This window comes from Triturus cristatus, chromosome 8 (assembly GCF_964204655.1).
Source record: "Triturus cristatus chromosome 8, aTriCri1.1, whole genome shotgun sequence".
Classification (NCBI taxonomy): domain Eukaryota; kingdom Metazoa; phylum Chordata; class Amphibia; order Caudata; family Salamandridae; genus Triturus; species Triturus cristatus.
In genome coordinates this window covers 3,919,426-3,937,735 of record NC_140591.1, presented here as the reverse complement: position 1 = coordinate 3,937,735, position 18,310 = coordinate 3,919,426, and the positions used below count along the sequence as shown (strand labels likewise).

General features: G+C 52.0%; 1 protein-coding gene across 2 annotated transcripts in view; it reads right to left on the bottom strand.

Annotated features, from left to right (window-relative positions):
- The window catches only part of MAN1A2 (mannosidase alpha class 1A member 2), a 541,780-nt gene that overhangs the window by 211,454 nt on the left and 312,016 nt on the right, over nt 1-18,310 (bottom strand). The gene's annotated exons all lie outside the window — the stretch shown is intronic.

Genomic DNA, 18,310 nt, shown 5'->3' with positions numbered 1-18,310 from the left:
GCTTTGGCTCCACCCACATGCTGCCGCCTTGAGTACAGATTGTGATTGGTTAGAAGTCCTGTGCTTCCGCTTCCACAGCACTTTTTGCCTTGTGCGAAGGGTTATGCTTAATGCAGCAGGTCGGAGCTGGGTTTGATGACAAGCCAATGATTACGGCTACAGGCCTGATTATGTCAGGTGCCATTGGTCCAATCTGTTTATTATTAAAAGTTATGACAAAGGCAGTAGGTCTCACGTATTTATTGTAAAAAGTATGTGCTTAAGAAGAGAGGCATTTAAGGGGGGGTTGTTGGTACAGTATGCCACATCTGTAGAGGGGTCTTTTGTTACATGGAAACTCAAAGATGACTGCAGTAGGCAAGGGTTTTGGCGCTGGCTACCCCTCTGACAAACCATGGAGTTGAAGTTGCGTACCCCGATAACCCTTCTTAGGCGCCTTGGGTGTGGGTGCGTATTGTTTTGCAAACTGGAATTGTGGATATATCTTTAATTTTATGCCTGAATGCCCAATGACTCGGAGGGAAGAAATGACCGGGCGGGCTGAGAGTGTCTCTAGCCTATCCGTGGACATCTGAAGGTGAGGTGAGGATCAGGGAAGCAGGTGCGCCGCTGAGGGGCTCAGACATTCTCAGGGTTTTGAGAGCCTACTACAAGTGCCTACTGACACCTGAGGATTTCTAAGGGCCAGCAAAGGGAGAGCAAGGGCCAGCTAAGAGCGTGCAAGGGCAGCTAAGAGAGTGTAAGACCAGCTAAGAGAGTGTAAGGGTCAGCTAAGGGAGTGTTTAATTGCCAGCTAAGGGAGTGTAAGGACCAGTTAAGGAAGTGTAAGCTAACAGCTAACAGAATGCAAGGGCCAGCTAAGAGAATGCAAGGGCCACCTAAGAGAGTGGAAGGCCACCTAAGGGAGTGTAAGGCCAGCTAAGGGAGTGTAAGGGTTAGCTAAGGGAGTGTTTAATTGCCAGCTAAGGGAGTGTAAGGACCAGTTAAGGAAGTGTAAGCTAACAGCTAACAGAATGCAAGGGCCAGCTAAGAGAAAGCAAGGGCCAGCTAAGAGAGTGTAAGGACCAGTTAAGGGAGTGTAAGCTAACAGCTAACAGAATGCAAGGGCCAGCTAAGAGAAAGCAAGGGCCAGCTAAGAGAGTGTAAGGCCACCTAAGGGAGTGTAAGGCCAGCTAAGGGAGTGTAAGCTAACAGCTAACAGAATGCAAGGGCCTGCTAAGAGAATGCAAGGGCCACCTAAGAGAGTGTAAGGCCACCTAAGGGAGTGTAAGGCCAGCTAAGGGAGTGTAAGGGTTAGCTAAGGGAGTGTTTAATTGCCAGCTAAGGGAGTGTAAGGACCAGTTAAGGAAGTGTAAGCTAACAGCTAACAGAATGCAAGGGCCAGCTAAGAGAAAGCAAGGGCCAGCTAAGAGAGTGTAAGGCCACCTAAGGGAGTGTAAGGCCAGCTAAGGGAGTGTAAGGACCAGATAAGGGAGTGCAAGGACCAGGCAAGGGAGGGTTTGGGCCGGCTAAGAAAGTGCAAGGGCCAGCTAAGAGAATGCAAGGGCCAGCTAAGAGAATGCAAGGGCCAGCTAAGAGAGTGTAAGGTCACCTAAGGGAGTCTAAGGGTCAGCTAAGGGAGTGCTTAATTGCCAGCTAAGGGAGTGTAAGGACCAGTTAAGGAAGTATAAGTGCCACCTAAGGGTGTGTAAAGAGCAGCTATGGGAGTGTAAGGAGCAGCTAAGGGAGTGCAAGGGCCAGCTAAGAGAGTGTAAGGACCAGGTAAGGGAGTGCAAGGACCAGGCGAGGGAGGGTTTGGACCAGCTAAGAAAGTGCAAGGGCCAGCTAAGAGAATGCAAGGGCCAGCTAAGAGAATGCAAGGGCCAGCTAAGAGAGTGTAAGGCCACCTAAGGGAGTATAAGGGTCAGCTAAGGGAGTGTTTAATTGCCAGCTAAGGGAGTGTAAGGACCAGTTAAGGAAGTGTAAGCTAACAGCTAAGAGAATGCAAGGGCCAGCTAAGAGAATGCAAGGGCCAGCTAAGAGAATGCAAGGGCCAGCTAAGAGAATGCAAGGGCCAGCTAAGAGAGTGTAAGGCCACCTAAGGGAATGTAAGGGTCAGCTAAGGGAGTCTTTAATTGCCAGCTAAGGGAGTGTAAGGACCAGCTAAGGAAGTGTAAGTGCCACCTAAGGGTGTGTAAGGAGCAGCTATGGGAGTGTAAGGAGCAGCTATGGGAGTGTAAGGAGCAGCTAAGGGAGTGCAAGGGCCAGCTAAGGGAGTGTAAGGACCAGGCAAGGGAGTGCAAGGACCAGGCAAGGGAGTTCAAGAGCCAGCTAAGGGTGTGTAAGACCAGCTGAGGGGGTGCAAGGGCAAGCTAAGGTAGTGCCTGACCAGCTAAGAGGGTGCAAGGGGCAGTTAATGGAAAGCAAGGCCAGCTAAGGGAGTGTTTATTTGCAAGCTAAGGGAGTGTGTAAGTGCCACCTAAGGGAGGCTCCCACAAAGACTTCAGGGCCATGGTTCAGCAGTCGGAGCACGACTTGGGGTCATGGTCGCGCTCCAGGCAGTGGAGGCACATGCGGCATGGATCCGTCAGGCCTTGAAACCGGGCACCCCTCGTGCACCAGGAGTCGACGTAGAACTCAAAAAGAAGTTGACAAAAGTCGCAAAAACTCAGTCAAAAATTGACTGGGGGTACCGCTCTCCCTAGATCTGCGCTTGCTGGTGCGGAAAAAGAAAGAACTGACGTCAGCTCGCGAGGGCGGCATTTATGTAACTTCCGTGACGTCATCCCGGCGACCACGGTGCCGACAACGGAAGCGGAGTCGACCAATGCCACCTACTGACGTGCAGGGCTACTGCTGACGAAAAACTTTCCGGATCCAGTCTGACACCTGGGGGTAATTCTAAGGTAAGGAATCTATAACTAACTATTTCTTTCAGATAACAGATTGTTTATTGTTACCCAACTCAATAGTACTCATTTTATCGACCTCGGAAGGATGGAAGGCTGAGTGGCCCCACCGAGATTTGAACCTGCGGTCGAACACAGACCCCTGAAGTGGATGTTTTAGTCCAGTAAGCCACAAGACCTGGCTTGACACAGATTCAGTAAGCGAGTCTGTGATTTGAGCTGGGTCTGGGTCACAGTTGGCTTTTTGGCACTCACCTCTGGGCTCGGCCATCAGCTGGGGATATTCTGCTGGAGGTTGGCCCTGGCCCAGGTGGGTCTGGCATGCACACAGCTGGTATATCTTATAATTGAAGATAACATGTACATCACAGATCACAGGTTCCCTAGAGGATGACGCAGCATCAACACTGCAGGCACTTCGGTCAGTTATTGTCTTTTGTTGTTTAAGGATAAATGCAGCCAGTGCCACCCACAGTGCCCTCAGGGAGACAATGCCACCCGCAGTGCCCTCAGGGAAGATAATCCCATCAGCGGTGCCCTCAGGAAAGGCGATGCCACCCGCGGTGCCCTCAGGGTAGGCCTGGGCGGTAAATTCCGTTCTGCTCGCGGAATTTGGGTAATTTCACGTTCTGCGGAGAACGCGAATTGCCAAAAATGCCGCGATCCGCGGCTTCGCAGAATTTTTTGCTTGTTTGCACTTTTAAAATGCGTGTTTGCTAGATATTTCCCCCCGAGCACGCAAACAGAGTTCGCGAACAGGAAAAAAGCATCGCGAACGGGCGGAACAAGCAATTCCGCGTGTTTGCGGAACTCTGCGTGCTCGTGGAGATTTTTACAGTTTCGCGGAACTTTGCGTAGCACGGCTACGCACATTCTGCCTGCCCCTACCTCAGGGATGACAATGCCACCAACGGTCCCCTCAGGGAAGGTGATGCCACCCGCGGTGCCCGAATGGAAGACTATGCCACCAGCGGTGCCCTCAGGGAAGGTGATGCCACCTGTGATGCCCTAATGGAAGACTATGCCACCAGCGGTGCCCTCGGGGAAGGCGGTGCCGGTGCCCTCAGGGAAGGCGATGCCAGCAGCGGTGCCCTCAGGGAAGGCGACCACAGCGTCTTCGGGATGTTGCTGCTTCCTTCATGGAGGAGCTAGAGAGGAAAATTAACACTGCCAGATCTTTTGTGATGTCTTGCAGTTACAGGAAGGCCCGGTTCTAGTGGGGGAACCGGGTGGGCCAGGCCCACATAAACAGGAGCCTGGCCCACCCAAACATGAGCCTGACCCACCCAAACATGAGCCTGACCCACCCAAACATGAGCCTGGAACACCCAAACATGAGCCTGACCCACCCAAACATGAGCCTGACCCACCCAAACATGAGCCGTGGCCCACCCAAACATGAGCCGTGGCCCACCCAAACATGAGCCTTGGCCCTCCCTGTGACGGCGCAAAGGCCAATACAAAATGGTTCTTTAAAACGTTACTCCTAACGTTGCTTCCCTTCTTGCTCTGGGAGTTGCGTGATTGGGCCCGGGCTCTTTCTCACCGCCATCCCCAATCACGCATCTCCTTTTAGAAGGGTGGGCTGTGTCCTGCAGGTGCAATAGAGGCACGGGGACACATTCTTTATTTGGCACCGATGTCCTGTCCTGCTGTCTGGATATTCCCTTTTCGATTCGGCGCTGGAGAAAATAAGTTTGTTTATTCCTACTCCCCTTCCCTGATCCCTGCAGCTGCTTATCAGATCAGGCTGTGACACAAGGAGTAGGTAAGAGGATGTGTTACTACTTGTTCTTATTTTTAAAATCTGCACAGGCCCAGCAAGGCACATACTTTGTGTGGGCTTCATTTAAATGGTTTTTATCATTATCATGGCCATGGATGCAAGACAACAATAAAAATGTCCAAATAACTGGTGATTAATGATCCTCCTGGAGAGTAATCCTTTGCCTGTTGGTAGTTTTGAAATGCAGATAGGCTGTATTTAATGTGGATAGCTCAGTGGGTGACTGCCTTTGTCCCAGAGATCCTTGTGTTACTTGCAGTTCAGAAGTTACAATCCTAACCAATGAACTGTCATCAAAGAGCTGCAGACAAACATGAATGGTATAGATAGAACTTCCCCAGTCTTTCATTATTGGAATGTTGCTAAAAAGAGTTAGTTTGGGCAGATATACATTTTTATCAGTAACGCCAACCCCCAACCACTGGGGCATGCTTTAAATCCCGAGTTTGTGCCTCCCCAGCCCAAACCCTCTTAAAATATACTGCCCACCAGCATGGATGACATGTGATTCCTCCACCTTGAAATCCTCATTGGCTTATGTGACATTCCCTGTAGGCTGAATTACATACTTGTGTGATTTATTGTCTCTCTATAATGTGTGCGTGGTGTAAAGTATTGTGACACCCTACACTGATATGAGCAGCGCTATACAACAAATGAAATGCATATGAGAGAGGGGCTACGGAGAGAAGAGAGGCGCTGGAGGAGGGTGGAGTCTGAAGAGGAGATAATGAGGGGGAGGGGCTACGGAGAGAGGAGAGGCGCTGGAGGAGGGTGGTAGTGAGGGTGGAGTCTGAAGAGGACATAATGAGGGGGAGGGGCTACGGAGAGATGACGTGCACTGTTGGAGGGTGGTAGTGAGGGTGGAGTCTGAAGAGGAGATAATGAGGGGGAGGGGCTACGGAGAGATGACGTACACTGTTGGAGGGTGGTAGTAATTGTATTACGGAGAAAGAGGTCATTGGTGCGGCGCCAAAAAAGACTTCCACACTAGCGCCAAATCCGGCCCTGTCATGGCCTTTCTGGTTTTGTTTATTTAATTAGCAGTCGGGTCATAAGGGCTACTGTGTAACATATTTTAAAGTGTGTGCTAATTATATTTACTGCTATATTCAATATTTTAAGTTTGAAGGTGATTTTGCTAATGTTTTTTACGAGAATAATGAAAGTGGAGCTGGATGGTGGCTGATATGGGGCTGGGGCCCAAGGTCAGCTGTGAGATAAGGTGCACAGGAGAGGGATGGTCGAAAAGTGGATAATGGGGACTGGAAGTACTTGTTTTGAAGGCTGGCCTGTTGGAATTTGAGGGTTTGCACTTAGGTCCAGACATGGCTCTCGCTTTCAAATAACTCTCCTCATGTTCTGTATACACACAGAATGGATCCGTTGTATCATGGTGACTGTTTGCGAGTAGATATGATGTAATCTAGGGCTTGTAGGCTACCACAAGAAGCGACAAATTGGACCCGCAGTGGCCCACCCAAATGCACCCTTGGCCCACCCAAAAAAGAAAATCCGGGTTCAGGGGTTCCTGGCCCCACAGACGGATAACAGAAACAAGCCTTCAGCTGCAGGGGGTCCTGGCCCCACAGACGGATAACAGAAACAAGCCTTCAGCTGCAGGGGGTCCTGGCTCCACAGACGGATAACAGAAACAAGCCTCGGGCTGCAGGGGGTCCTGGCCCCACAGACAAATAACAGGGAATCCTTGCCCCACAGACGGCTAACAGAAACAAGCCTCGGGCTGCAGGGAGTCCTGGCACCACAGACAGATAACAGAAACAAGCCTTCAGCTGCAGGGGGTCCTGGCCCCACAGACAAATATCAGGGGGTCCTAGCCCCACAGACAGATAACAGAAACAAGCCTTAAGCTGCAGGGGGTCGTGGCCCCACAGACGGATAACAGAAACAAGCCTTCAGCTGCAGGAGGTCCTGGCCCCACAGGCGTATAACAGAAACAAGCCTTCAGCTGCAGGGGGTACTGGCACCACAGACAGATAACAGAAACAAGCCTTCAGCTGCAGGGGGTCCTGGCACCACAGACAGATAACAGAAACAAGCCTTCAGCTGCAGGGGGTCCTGGCCCCACAGACGGATAACAGAAACAAGCCTTCAGCTGCAGGGGGTCCTGGCCCCACAGATAAATAACAGGGGGTCCTAGCCCCACAGACGGATAACAGAAACAAGCCTCGGGCTGCCGGGGGTCCTGGCCCCACAGACAAATAACAGAAACAAGCCTTCAGCTGCAGGGGGTCCTGGCCCCACAGACAAATAACACAAACAAGCCTTCAGCTGCAGGGGGTCCTGGCCCCACAGACGGATAACAGAAACAAGCCTTCAGCTACAGGGGTCCTGGCCCCACAGACGGATAACAGAAACAAGCCTTCAGCTGCAGGGGGTCCTGGCCCCACAGACAAATAACAGGGAGTCCTAGCCCCACGGACGGCTAACAGAAACAAGCTTCGGGCTGCAGGGGGTCCTGGCCCCACAGACGGATAAGAGAAACAAGCCTTGGGCTGCAGGGGGTCCTGGCCCCACAGACGGATAACAGAAACAAGCCTTCAGCTGCAGGGGGTCCTGGCCCCACAGACGGATAACAGAAACAAGCCTTCAGCTGCAGGAGGTCCTGGCCCCACAGACGGATAACAAAAACAAGCCTTCAGCTGCAGGAGGTCCTGGCCCCACAGACGGATAACAGAAACAAGCCTTCAGCTGCAGGGGGTCCTGGCACCACAGATAGATAACAGAAACAAGCCTTCAGCTGCAGGGGGTCCTGGCACCACAGACAGATAACAGAAACAAGCCTTCAGCTGCAGGGGGTCCTGGCCCCAGAGACGGATAACAGGGGGTCCTGGCCCCACAGACGGATAACAGAAACAAGCCTTCAGCTGCAGGGGGTCCTGGCCCCACAGACAAATAACAGGGGGTCCTAGCCCCACAGACGGATAACAGAAACAAGCCTCGGGCTGCCGGGGCTCCTGGCTCCACAGACAGAGAACAGAAACAAGCCTTCAGCTGCAGGGGGTCCTGGCCCCACAGACGGATAACAGAAACAAGCCTTCAGCTGCAGGAGGTCCTGGCCCCACAGACGGATAACAGAAACAATCAGCTCCCAGTGGGGTATTAACGCAGTTTGTTCCTTCGCTGACAAATTGGGCAAAAGATCACGCAACCATATGTTGGTCATTTATCGTGCGGAATGTGTTGGACTGGCTTTGGGGCTCTTAGGCGCTATGGCCGCTACAGACTACTGAAAATAAACTCAAATGGCAAGTATTGGGGTTACCTCCGTCTACCACCTCTACTATCACACACAGGGAGTTAGGGCTTACCCCCTTGAGGATGAGTTTAGGACTCGCCCACTGTTACCATGGCGCAGGATGTGGGTTAGTGAGGCTCTCTCCGTAAGAGACTGCTAACGAAGGACTGTCTGTCCCTCTCACGCCCCTAGATATTCCCTGGCTGAGGGCGTTAGGGACTTGACAGTGGCCCAGGGTAGGAGGCACTTATTTGATGAACCTATGGATCCTCGCCCACAACACCCAGAAAGACACGGAGGGATACGCGCCATACGTTCTGGGAGGAAGAAAGACGTGCCGGGGTGCTGCACCCCCCTCTGTCACTTGGTACTGGCATCTTGAGCCCCCGTGGCGCCTGCAGCCTGTTCCACTATACGACGCACAGCGCGGCAATTACAAGCTCTGCTCAGGTTTCCTCTTAATATATTCTATAGATTGGTCACCTTTACCCAGTGCAAGGTCTGGTCGTGTAGCCTCGTGCCCTGCGCATGCGATCAGGGGTCAGTTCAAGGCACTTTACATATAGTGCTTTATTGCACCTTTTACTCTGTTCACAGCCGCCCCCTGGCTCTTAAACCTTTTTAATTAAGCACTCCTTGCGTCGTTGCACAGAAGCTTTGCAGTTTTACAATCTTTGGGATCAGAGGGATTGCTTTCTCTATTTCTTTTTAGGTCTCGCCTAGGGTTGCAGCGCATGCACTGCTCGCTCGGCGAGACTAATTGTGGGAGGAGATTTTAGAAGGGGACTTGAAGCCCCGCCCCTACGCGCAGTGAAGAAATGGAAGAGCTACTTCCAGTTTAATGTCTGCTTAATACACGTAGATGTATTTGCAGTCTGAGAATGCGGAATAGAATGGAATCACAATTATGGAAAATGAAATAAAATAAAAGAATTAACTGTATGTACCATTAACACAGTGTTTTCAGGGGGCAATCTAACATAATCTAGAGTGACATCAACCAGGTATGGGAAAATACCTGAAGAAAATCACTGGAGATGCAGCTGACTATAAGTTAAGCACTTCAATCTTAATGTCCAAAAAGAGTATCGTAAGTCCTGTGCCATTGGCCTTCCGAGACCTGCTGCAAGAGGTGGTCTCACTGATGATTCAGAAACACGATTTGAAGACAAAAATGGAGACAGCACCAGGGATGAAGTCACATTAGAATCAAATTAGTCTTTTTCCAAATTCCTTTATTCTTCTTTTTTAGATTAAAATAGCAGGACAACAGCCAACGCATTTCGTTCCTTAAATAGGAATTTCCATCAGTCCAAAATATTCGTTATGTGCATAGACCGCGTATTATTCGAAGGATCAAGACACTAGTCAGCCATTCAAAGTAACAATTATAAAACCAGTCAACCGTAGTATCAATGATCCTTCAGAACGAGTGACGTTATGCTAGACCTCAGTCGTTGTCATCCAAAGCGTCTTCTATAACGAGCGGCAATGCGTGCGTACGGATGCGGTGTTGGAAATAGCAACCTGGGAAAATACCTGGTTGATGTCACTCCACATTATGGTAGATTGCCCCCTGGAAGTAGCTCATCCATTTCTTCACTGCGTGTAGCTCATGTCTGATAAGCGTCCTAGACCACCCACCCCTAACAACGGCCAACCCGGATGCGGTCACGTGACCGACTGACGCGCTTCTCCGGAAGCTCAGTATTCATTTAGATGATCCTTTCACCTCACACATACGCGACACCGGAGGGCTCCGCACACGATCATGGCGGCCCGGAGATACTCGTAATACCAAATGTAAATGTAAATGTTGTAGACTTGTAAAGCGCACAGCTGCCCCAGCAAAAGGGTGTCCCGGCGCTGTAGACCGCTGGGGAACCCGTCCTGGCTATCCCTGTGAGATGGTCCCTTTCTGGGTATCTCCAAGGTGAAACCAGGCATCCCCGGCATCTGTGGGGGGCCGTTGTAGAGATGAGGCAAGCTTAATGCCCAGAGTTGCCGAGTGTGTTCCTGTTTTAGAGTAGGTACCGAGGCGAGAATTATCAAGTCCGTTTTGACCCTGGTCCACGACCCTGCCGAGTTGGGAATTGAACCCTGGTCTCTGGCCGATTCTCTGCTTACGGATCTGCCACCTCTAACCAGTGAGCCACACCTCTCCACAAGCTCAATCGGATTTAATCGACCTCGCCTCCTCCACAATCACGGTAAGCCGCTGCAGCCATTGAGCCCTGCTACCATTGATTTTTCCACATTCCCGTACTTACCCTCAGGCCCCTTCTACCTCCCCAGGAAATTGCACATGTTGCCGTCGGGGTAGATCGGGGACCCAACCCTGCACCTCGCCTTTTCGATTACCTCGTTGAGGTCCCAGTGGGTGAGTTAACTGTCTCACCTTTACCAGCGCTTGCACCCACCAACAGAATTGTTAGTTTATTCTGGCTTCTTTATCCCCAGACTGCCCTCACTGCTTCCTTGTCCACACGCAAATGTTCCTCCACGCTGCCCCACATATAAGAACCTGATTCAGCCGCCTGTTCTTTGATCCACTCTTGAACTTTCCAGTCCACCTCTTCTCATGATCTACAGGTAGGCAGCTATGCCCCGATCCCACCAGACCTACCCCTTCTCCCTCGTTCTCATCTCCCCGTGCACCCCCTGCCCTATGTCCCCCTGACCTCAACCTTTCCTTTTCTATACAGCACCCCTAAATCCTGGTCCTGAAGATGATCCTGAATTACTAGGATCGAAACGCCGTCGACCAATTTGCCAGTGCAACTTATGGCTCACACTCAACTTTGGTTCACAGAATGGCTTTAAACCCTTATCAATCATTCAAAATATTCCTTGTGTTGAACCAATTATTCTGTACATATTCTATATCACTTCATCACTTCGCGTTTATCGCTGTGTTCCCTCACTTGTCACTTGCGCCGTCACTTTTTTGTTGCGCGCACAACGTGCACCAAGGTCCTTAGGGTTGCCTCTGCATTTATGCCTACAGTGCTGATATAACTGTCGTGTATAATTTGCATTTCTAATATATGATGCCATGAGCACATTCAAAACAAACTACTTGGAGACTCCCTTTTTTGTTTCCTTTATGTAATGTCTTGTACATACATGTGTATTAGCCTTTATTAAATCCGGTTGAGACATTCTTGCTAGCTTTCTCTGCCTGATCCACCAGGCATGCATGCACTTAAGCATGGCGGTCACCGGCCCCCTGACAGACGCAGCACCCACACCAGCTTCAAAGAGCATTTCATGGTGGGTTCAAGGGATGCTCTGCAAGTCCTCCAGCTCCAGCTTCTGTCAAAGTCATAGGGAAGTGCCAACGCCTTCCTACAAAGGTTACGAAGTGCCGCTGACGCACGGTTCTGGAACATGGGCTGGTCTGCCCTGATGCTGTTTCAGATATGTATCACGCTGGCCATGGCAGGCTGAAGGATGCGCCCTGGAACCTATGGCATGTTGGATAGGTGCCCGGCCTGCCATCGCGGGCTGACAAATGTATACCTGCACCCCCAGGGTTCTAACCTACGGGTCAGGCTTGCTGCTGCAGGCCCGATCTGCACGCTTGCATCCATGCTGCTAGCTGCAAGGTGCCCGGTCCACCGTCGCTGGCCAGAAGTGCGCAACTGTACGTGTGAGTGAGTCCACCCATGTCCGGCTGGGCCGAGCAAGGTGGTGTGTGCACACTGGCACCAAATGTGCTAGGGCCTGGGTAAGCCATGTGCCTGTCCTTTCCTTGCCATGTGAAAGTGCGTGCGCCCTTCCTATCCATGTTGGGGAGTGGCACTGATTCACTGTTCTGAAACATGCGCCGATCTGTCACTGCAGACCGGTGGGCGTGCACTGGCATCGATCGTGAGTAAACTCATGAACAGCTTGTCGTTGTAGGTCGCATCTGATGCCTATGACTGCGTGTGCCGCCTGCCAACACAGGCTAGTACGTTTGCACAGACACACATATTAGTTAAACCCATGTTCAGTCTGCTGTGCATGCTCGGGCGGGTGCCATGGCACCACTGGTGCTGGGAACTATGTGTCCCGCCTGCCAGTGAAAGTCAGGGTGTGCAATAGTGCATGTGCACCCAGGTAGTGAGGAACACCTTTGTGTGTTTTCACTACCTATGAGGCCTGCTCTGCCCATAAATCAATAATCGGAAATGGTTGACAATACTTGGCACTCAATAGTGGATTGCAGCGGAGCAGCTTCATGATGTTTCATATCAATGGACGAGCAGTGCCAAACCCTTTGCATTGGCAAAGCTTATTTTTACATAACTTGCTTAGAAAATGTCTCTTGGAGGTATTTCTATGCTTCAAGAGTCTTGGGAACTGAGGTGTCTGCTCCAGTGGACACCAGGAGTCGGGGAAAGCACACCCGGATCATCGTGTGGCGATTGGGGCACCTCATCCTCCCGCAAGGCTACCCTGTGTTACTTCCCATTCATCGGCTGTTGACCTTCATCATAGCGGACCAACTGCCCTCTCCACACCTGGCCCCTCCTGAAGATATCTTGTTCGTAGCGAGAGAGATTTACTGGTTTGAAGAAACGCTCCTGTGACAGTTTGGAAGTGGGTCAAGAGACGGCTTGACTATATTGTTTTGAGACCTGCGGGTAAACTTCTCAAGTGGCTGCTAACTTCTCCCTTGTTTACGTCTAACTTCTAATTAAAACTGTTACATATTCCCACCTGCTTCCAAAGGACCCAGACTAAGTGTGACTTCGGCCGCGTGTGGGCCAGTGTCCGGGAGGCGGGGATGGTTATCAACCATCGAGGGGGTATAGGACAATCGGGGTGAACCAGAGGGTGGAGGGAGGCTCGGGCCATGGAGTCTGCAGATGGTGAACCATGTACCCGCGGGTACCAGTGGCACCGCATTAGGGTGCTGAGTGCATGTGTGTGCGTAACTGTGTACCATATGGACAGGCTTATACCTGTCGCACTGCGTATTGGTGCGGAGTGAGTGTGTGTGTGAGTGGGCGTGATCATCGCAGACCGTCTGTGATTCGCGACACTGGCCGGTGGTGCCTCCTTATATAGTGATTGCTGTCAAAAGCACAAAACCTTGGACACTGGGCTTTTCCCACGTGGCTTCGGCCCGAGGTGCTGATAGGAAGTCTTCTATTACTGTGTATCTGCAGGATTTTGATTTCGTGCACCACATAAGGGTGCTCTCTCTCGATTGGGGGGTTAGATTAGGAATTATCCACAGTGTGCATATTGTTAGCATAACAATACGAGGGCCTAGTACTGCTGATTATATTTCCAAATGTGTTTTCCGGCCACAGGTATATGATGGTCATGTGATAATGAGTGAGTACGTGTGCTGAATATAGACGTTTTTACGTACATCCTGTGTGAAGTCTCTTTTGCGACGCTCAGTGTATTTATCGCGAGTGAGTGCCGTGCCTTTGCTTTACGCACGGCCTCTGAGGAAAGCCTGACGGCTCTGTGCCGAGCGACCCAAGGGTGAGCGCGGGTTATACAGCGAGTGTAATCACCCGCCCCTGACGGGAGTGGTAGTTTTCCCTGGCTGGGGGCATCCCTTCAGCCAACCAGACACTGCCGGTTCCAACAGCGGTAAATTGATGTTAAGGGATCCCTCGGGGAAAACGTTTTATTGTAACACATCAGAAGTTGCTCCCGCACTGGCGGGGCTCCCGGCACACTGTGGCACTTCTCTCTCTGTGGGTGACACTGCTATCCTGCGTCATGCCCAGCACTCTGGGGGCCTTAAGAGCAGAAGAAAGAAAGAAAGGGCACTGGCCCAGGAGAAAGAAGACTCAAGAACTGGGTGACAGCCGGGTTTGTTCCCATGAACATCTCTCCACTGCCTATGCCCAGACCTTTCTCCACTACCTACGCCCACAGCTTCTCTTCACTGCCTACGCCCGGAGCTTCTCTGCACTGCCTACGCCCGGCGCTTCACTCCACTGCCTACGCCCGGAGCTTCTCTCCACTACCTACGCCCGGAGCTACTCTCCACTACCTATGCCCGGAGCTTCTCTCCACAAACTACGCCCGGAGCTTCTCTCCACAAGCTACGCCCGGAGCTTCTCTCCACAAGCTACGCCCGGAGCTTCTCTCCGCTGCCTACGCCTGCAGCTTCCCTTCGCTGCCTACACCTACAGTTTCTCTTCACTGCCTACGCCCACAGCTTCTCTTCACTGCCTATGTCCACAGCTTCTCTTCACTGCCTACGCCCACAGATTCTCTTCGCTGCCTACGCCCACAGCCTCTCTTCACTACGCTCGGAGCTTCTCTCCACCGCCTGCGCCCAGAGATTCTCTCCACTGTCTACGCCCAGTGTTAGAAATGGGGGTTTCTAGTTGGCAATGGCTGGCCACTGTCCAAGTTGGGACCCTTCTTCCTAAGTCAGAGTAAGCGGGCTACACCCTTTGATAACCCCTGCTCAACCCTGTAGTAACGCAGCACGAGCAGCTAGGCTTATCTCAGAGGCAGTGTGTGAAGCATTTATGACCATACACATGTTAGAGGGGCGCCCTCCGGGAGCCCGATGGTGTCGGACTGACCACCCCGGGGACCACCGCTCCGTAGGCAAGTAGCCGAGCGCCGCTGAGAAGCCTCCTGGGCGAGGTCCTTCTCCTATGATTGTATCAACCAAGCAACCCCACCACCACAAAGGGACACAGCTAGGGTATTTATTCTTATAAAATTTTTTCGGTTATCAAGGCAGGTTTCTGTGGCAATATTTACAGGTGGATCAAGGGATCCAAGAGAGTCGCAAAGTCTGGTTTGGGATGGGGTAGCGGGACAGTCTCAGTCTTAGCCTGGTACTGGACACCCTGCGCCTAGCTCTCAATCCTCGAGCCGGGGGGTTCCAAGAGCCGGGACACCGACCGCACGGTTCGGGGGATTGCTGCGGTGAGGTCGAGCCGCGACGAGGTCAGCAGGGCTCCGATGGTTTACTTCTGCAAGGTCGAGCCGCGACCAGGTCAGCAGGGCTCCAATGTTCCGTGAGGGTCTTCTTCTCAGCAAGGGGGGGAGCCGCGATGCAGTCAGCAGGGCTCAGAGGTCCAAGTTCCCAGTAATGAGTCTTTCTCCGTAGGGTCAGCCGCGATCCGATTAGCAGGGCTCTTGACTCCAGAATACAACTGCCGTCCTGGTTTGAGGCTGCCCCAGATATAGGTCTGGACCCCTTGCGCCTGGGGGGCGGAGGGGCCGGGATGGGAGAGGCCAGACACCCAGCGAGAGAGGCGCCAGCGCCCAGGAAGGCCGGAGGGCGATCGAAACCAAGCGTTGCGGACCGGTTGGGGGTCCCATCGAAACTCCCCTCCTCCGGGATCGATGGAGTGGCCACTTGGTGCCCCCTGGCCGGATCTTGGTGCCTCGATGTCGGGGCTTCGCTGGGGCCGAGGCCGGGGCGAGCCGTGTCGCGTAGGCTGGTGCAGGTAGCAAGGTACAATCCGGAGGGACCCCAAAGGGTGGGGGCTGCCCTCGTCGGGTCGGGTAGGAGGGTTCGGGACTACGCCACGAGGCCGGGTCCAACAACACAGTAACACAGTGAAGAACACTACAAAGGGACGCCACACAAGTAGTTAAAAATAAGTATCTTTATATATAGACTTAACACAAGACCGATAACAGTAAAAATACACAATACTAGAAAATAGGGTTACTCTTGAAAGGCTGCAAAAATAGTTCTAAATGTGCAAAGAGGAGTTCAGCTCAAGGCAGTGGTCTCTGCGACCCTTTTACTCACAAGATACCTGGATTCTGTAACAAAGAACCAAAATGTCGCTAAGGAGCTGTAGCGATGATTTTCCTTACGCTAACCAGCGATGCGTTGAATCCTTGCCACAAGGGAGGATAATGCGCTGATTTGTGTCTGGGACAAAGCGACAAACTTCTACACGCTAAGCCGGCGATGCGATGAAATCCTTGCTGCGAAGGGAGGATGATGCACCGAGCCTGTTGCGTGTGCGATCTTGTTGCGATGAAAAGAAATGGCGCTCCGCGAGGGAGCGACGATCCTGATGCGATGCGATGAAAATGGCGAACGCTCGGAGTCTGCGCTGCGATGTCGTGCAGCGATGAACTCGATGCGATGATCTTTGGTTAGCGAGCGCTTTGAGGCCCGCAAACATGCAATGCGATAATCTTTGGGTTAGCGAGCATTTGGCAGCCCGCAAACAGGTGATGCGATGATCTCCGGTAGCGAGCACTCAGCGGCAGCAGCGCGATGATTTTCCTTACGCTCTTCAGCTGCGACGGCTCGCTAACGGGCGTTAGGGACGATTTTCAGCACTCTCTTCTCCACAGTAGAACTAGAGGTCCTGGAACTCAGAGGAGCCTCACCTGCAGATAGAAATCCTTGCTGGGAGGAAACAGGAGGCTGGTGGTGGAGTCTGATGTGCCTGAGACTCCACCAGGAGGCTAGCTCTCTTCTAGCCCTTGGGTGATTGCTGTAGCAAAAATAAAAGTTCCTTCAAAGTCCTTTTCCTCTTCCAAGTCCAGTAGTAACCACTGCAGGCCAGTCCAAGGAACAGCACACAAGCACAAGGACAGTCCTCTCCTGCAGATTCCTTCAGTTACACGGACAGAGGTTCTTCTTGTTGTCCAGGAGCAATACACATTGTAGGGATTTCAGCACAGATATTTATACCCCAAAAGCCTTTGTTCTAAAGAGTCACAAGTCACTGAACCCAGCCAGAACCAGTTCTGCCCAGCCCTGGAGCACGTTGTTTACCAGGCTGCATCCTTCCTTTCAGAAAGAGGGGGTCTGCCATCAGGCGCACAGTGGGAGGTGGAGCCAGAATTCCCCTTGCCAGGCACAGCCCTATTCAGGTCCAGGAGCTACCCCTCCCCATACTCCAATGCAGATCTCTCTATTCAACCCAGGTCTGACTCAGCCTGCCCTGTCCCTCCAAAACCAGACAGCCAATACACATAACAGCAGAGCACACTGGAAGGCTTAGGCAAGAAAATACCTACTTTCTAAAAGCGGTATTTTCAAACACAGAATATAAAAATAAACTTCACTAAAAGATGTATTTTAATATTCTGAGCTCAGGCATACTAAATTCGTTTTTCTACCATGTTCCGTGGGTCAGTTAGGACTATAGAATGTAATAGCCAAACCTCCCATTCTGGCCTATGGAGAACAGGTAGCCTTACAGTAGTGAGAAACTAAATTGGGTGTAATTCACTACCAGGACATGCTACACACATCAGAGCATGTCCTACCTTACACATACAATGCACCCTACCATAGGGGTGGCTTACATGATGCCAAGGGAAGGTTCAGGGGCTGGGAAGTGGGTGCACTTCACGGCCAAGATGCCAGTTCTAGACTGCACACAGACTCTGCAGTGGCAGGTCTGAGACACACTTTACAAGCTGCTTCTGTGGGTGGCGCAAGTCAGCGCTGCAGGCCCACCAGCAGCATTTGGTTTACCAGCCCTGGGCACACAGGCCACGCTACTGGGGACTAACAGGTAAACCAAATAAGCCAATCATGGATATACCAATTCACATGTCATCTTTACACAGGGAGCATTCGCGCTGTGGCACTGAATGGCAGTGGCACAGCGCCCAGAGCATCTATAACCAGAAAAAACAGAGGAGACAACAGCTAAAAATGGAAGGGAGACCCACGCCAATGGTGCCAGGTCTAACACCCAGAGATTCTTCCCACTACCAACGCCCACAGCTTCTCTCCACTACCAATGCCCAGAGCTTCTCTCCCCTGCCTACGCCGATATCTTCTCTCCACTGCCTACGCCGTGATCTTCTCTCCACTGCCTACCCCCACAGCTTCTCTGCACTGCCTACTCCCAGATCTTCTCTCCACTGCCTACGCCCACAGCTTCTCTCCACTACCTACGCCCGCAGCTTCTCTCCACTACCAATGTACAGAGCTGATCACCACTACCTACGCCCACAGCTTCTCTCCACTACCAATGCCCACAGCTTCTCTCCACTGCCTACGCCCACAGCTTCTCTCCACTACCTACGCTCGGAGCTTCTCTCCACAACCTATGCCCACAGCTTCTCTCCACTACCTACGCCCACATCTTCTCTCCACTACCAATGCCCAGAGCTTCTCTCCACTGCCTATGCCACAGCTTCTCTCCACTACCTACGCCCGGAGCTTCTTTACACTGCCTACGCCCGGAGCTTCTCTCCATGCCTACGCCCACAGCTTCTCTCCACTGCCTATGCCCAGATCTTCTCTCCACTGCCTACGTCCACAGCTTCTCTCCACTACCTACGCCTAGAGATTCTCTCCACTACCTACGCCTGGAGCTTCTCTCCACTGCCTACGGCCACAGCTTCTCTCCACTACCTACTCCCACAGCTTCTCTCCACCACCTATGCCCACAGCTTCTCTCCACT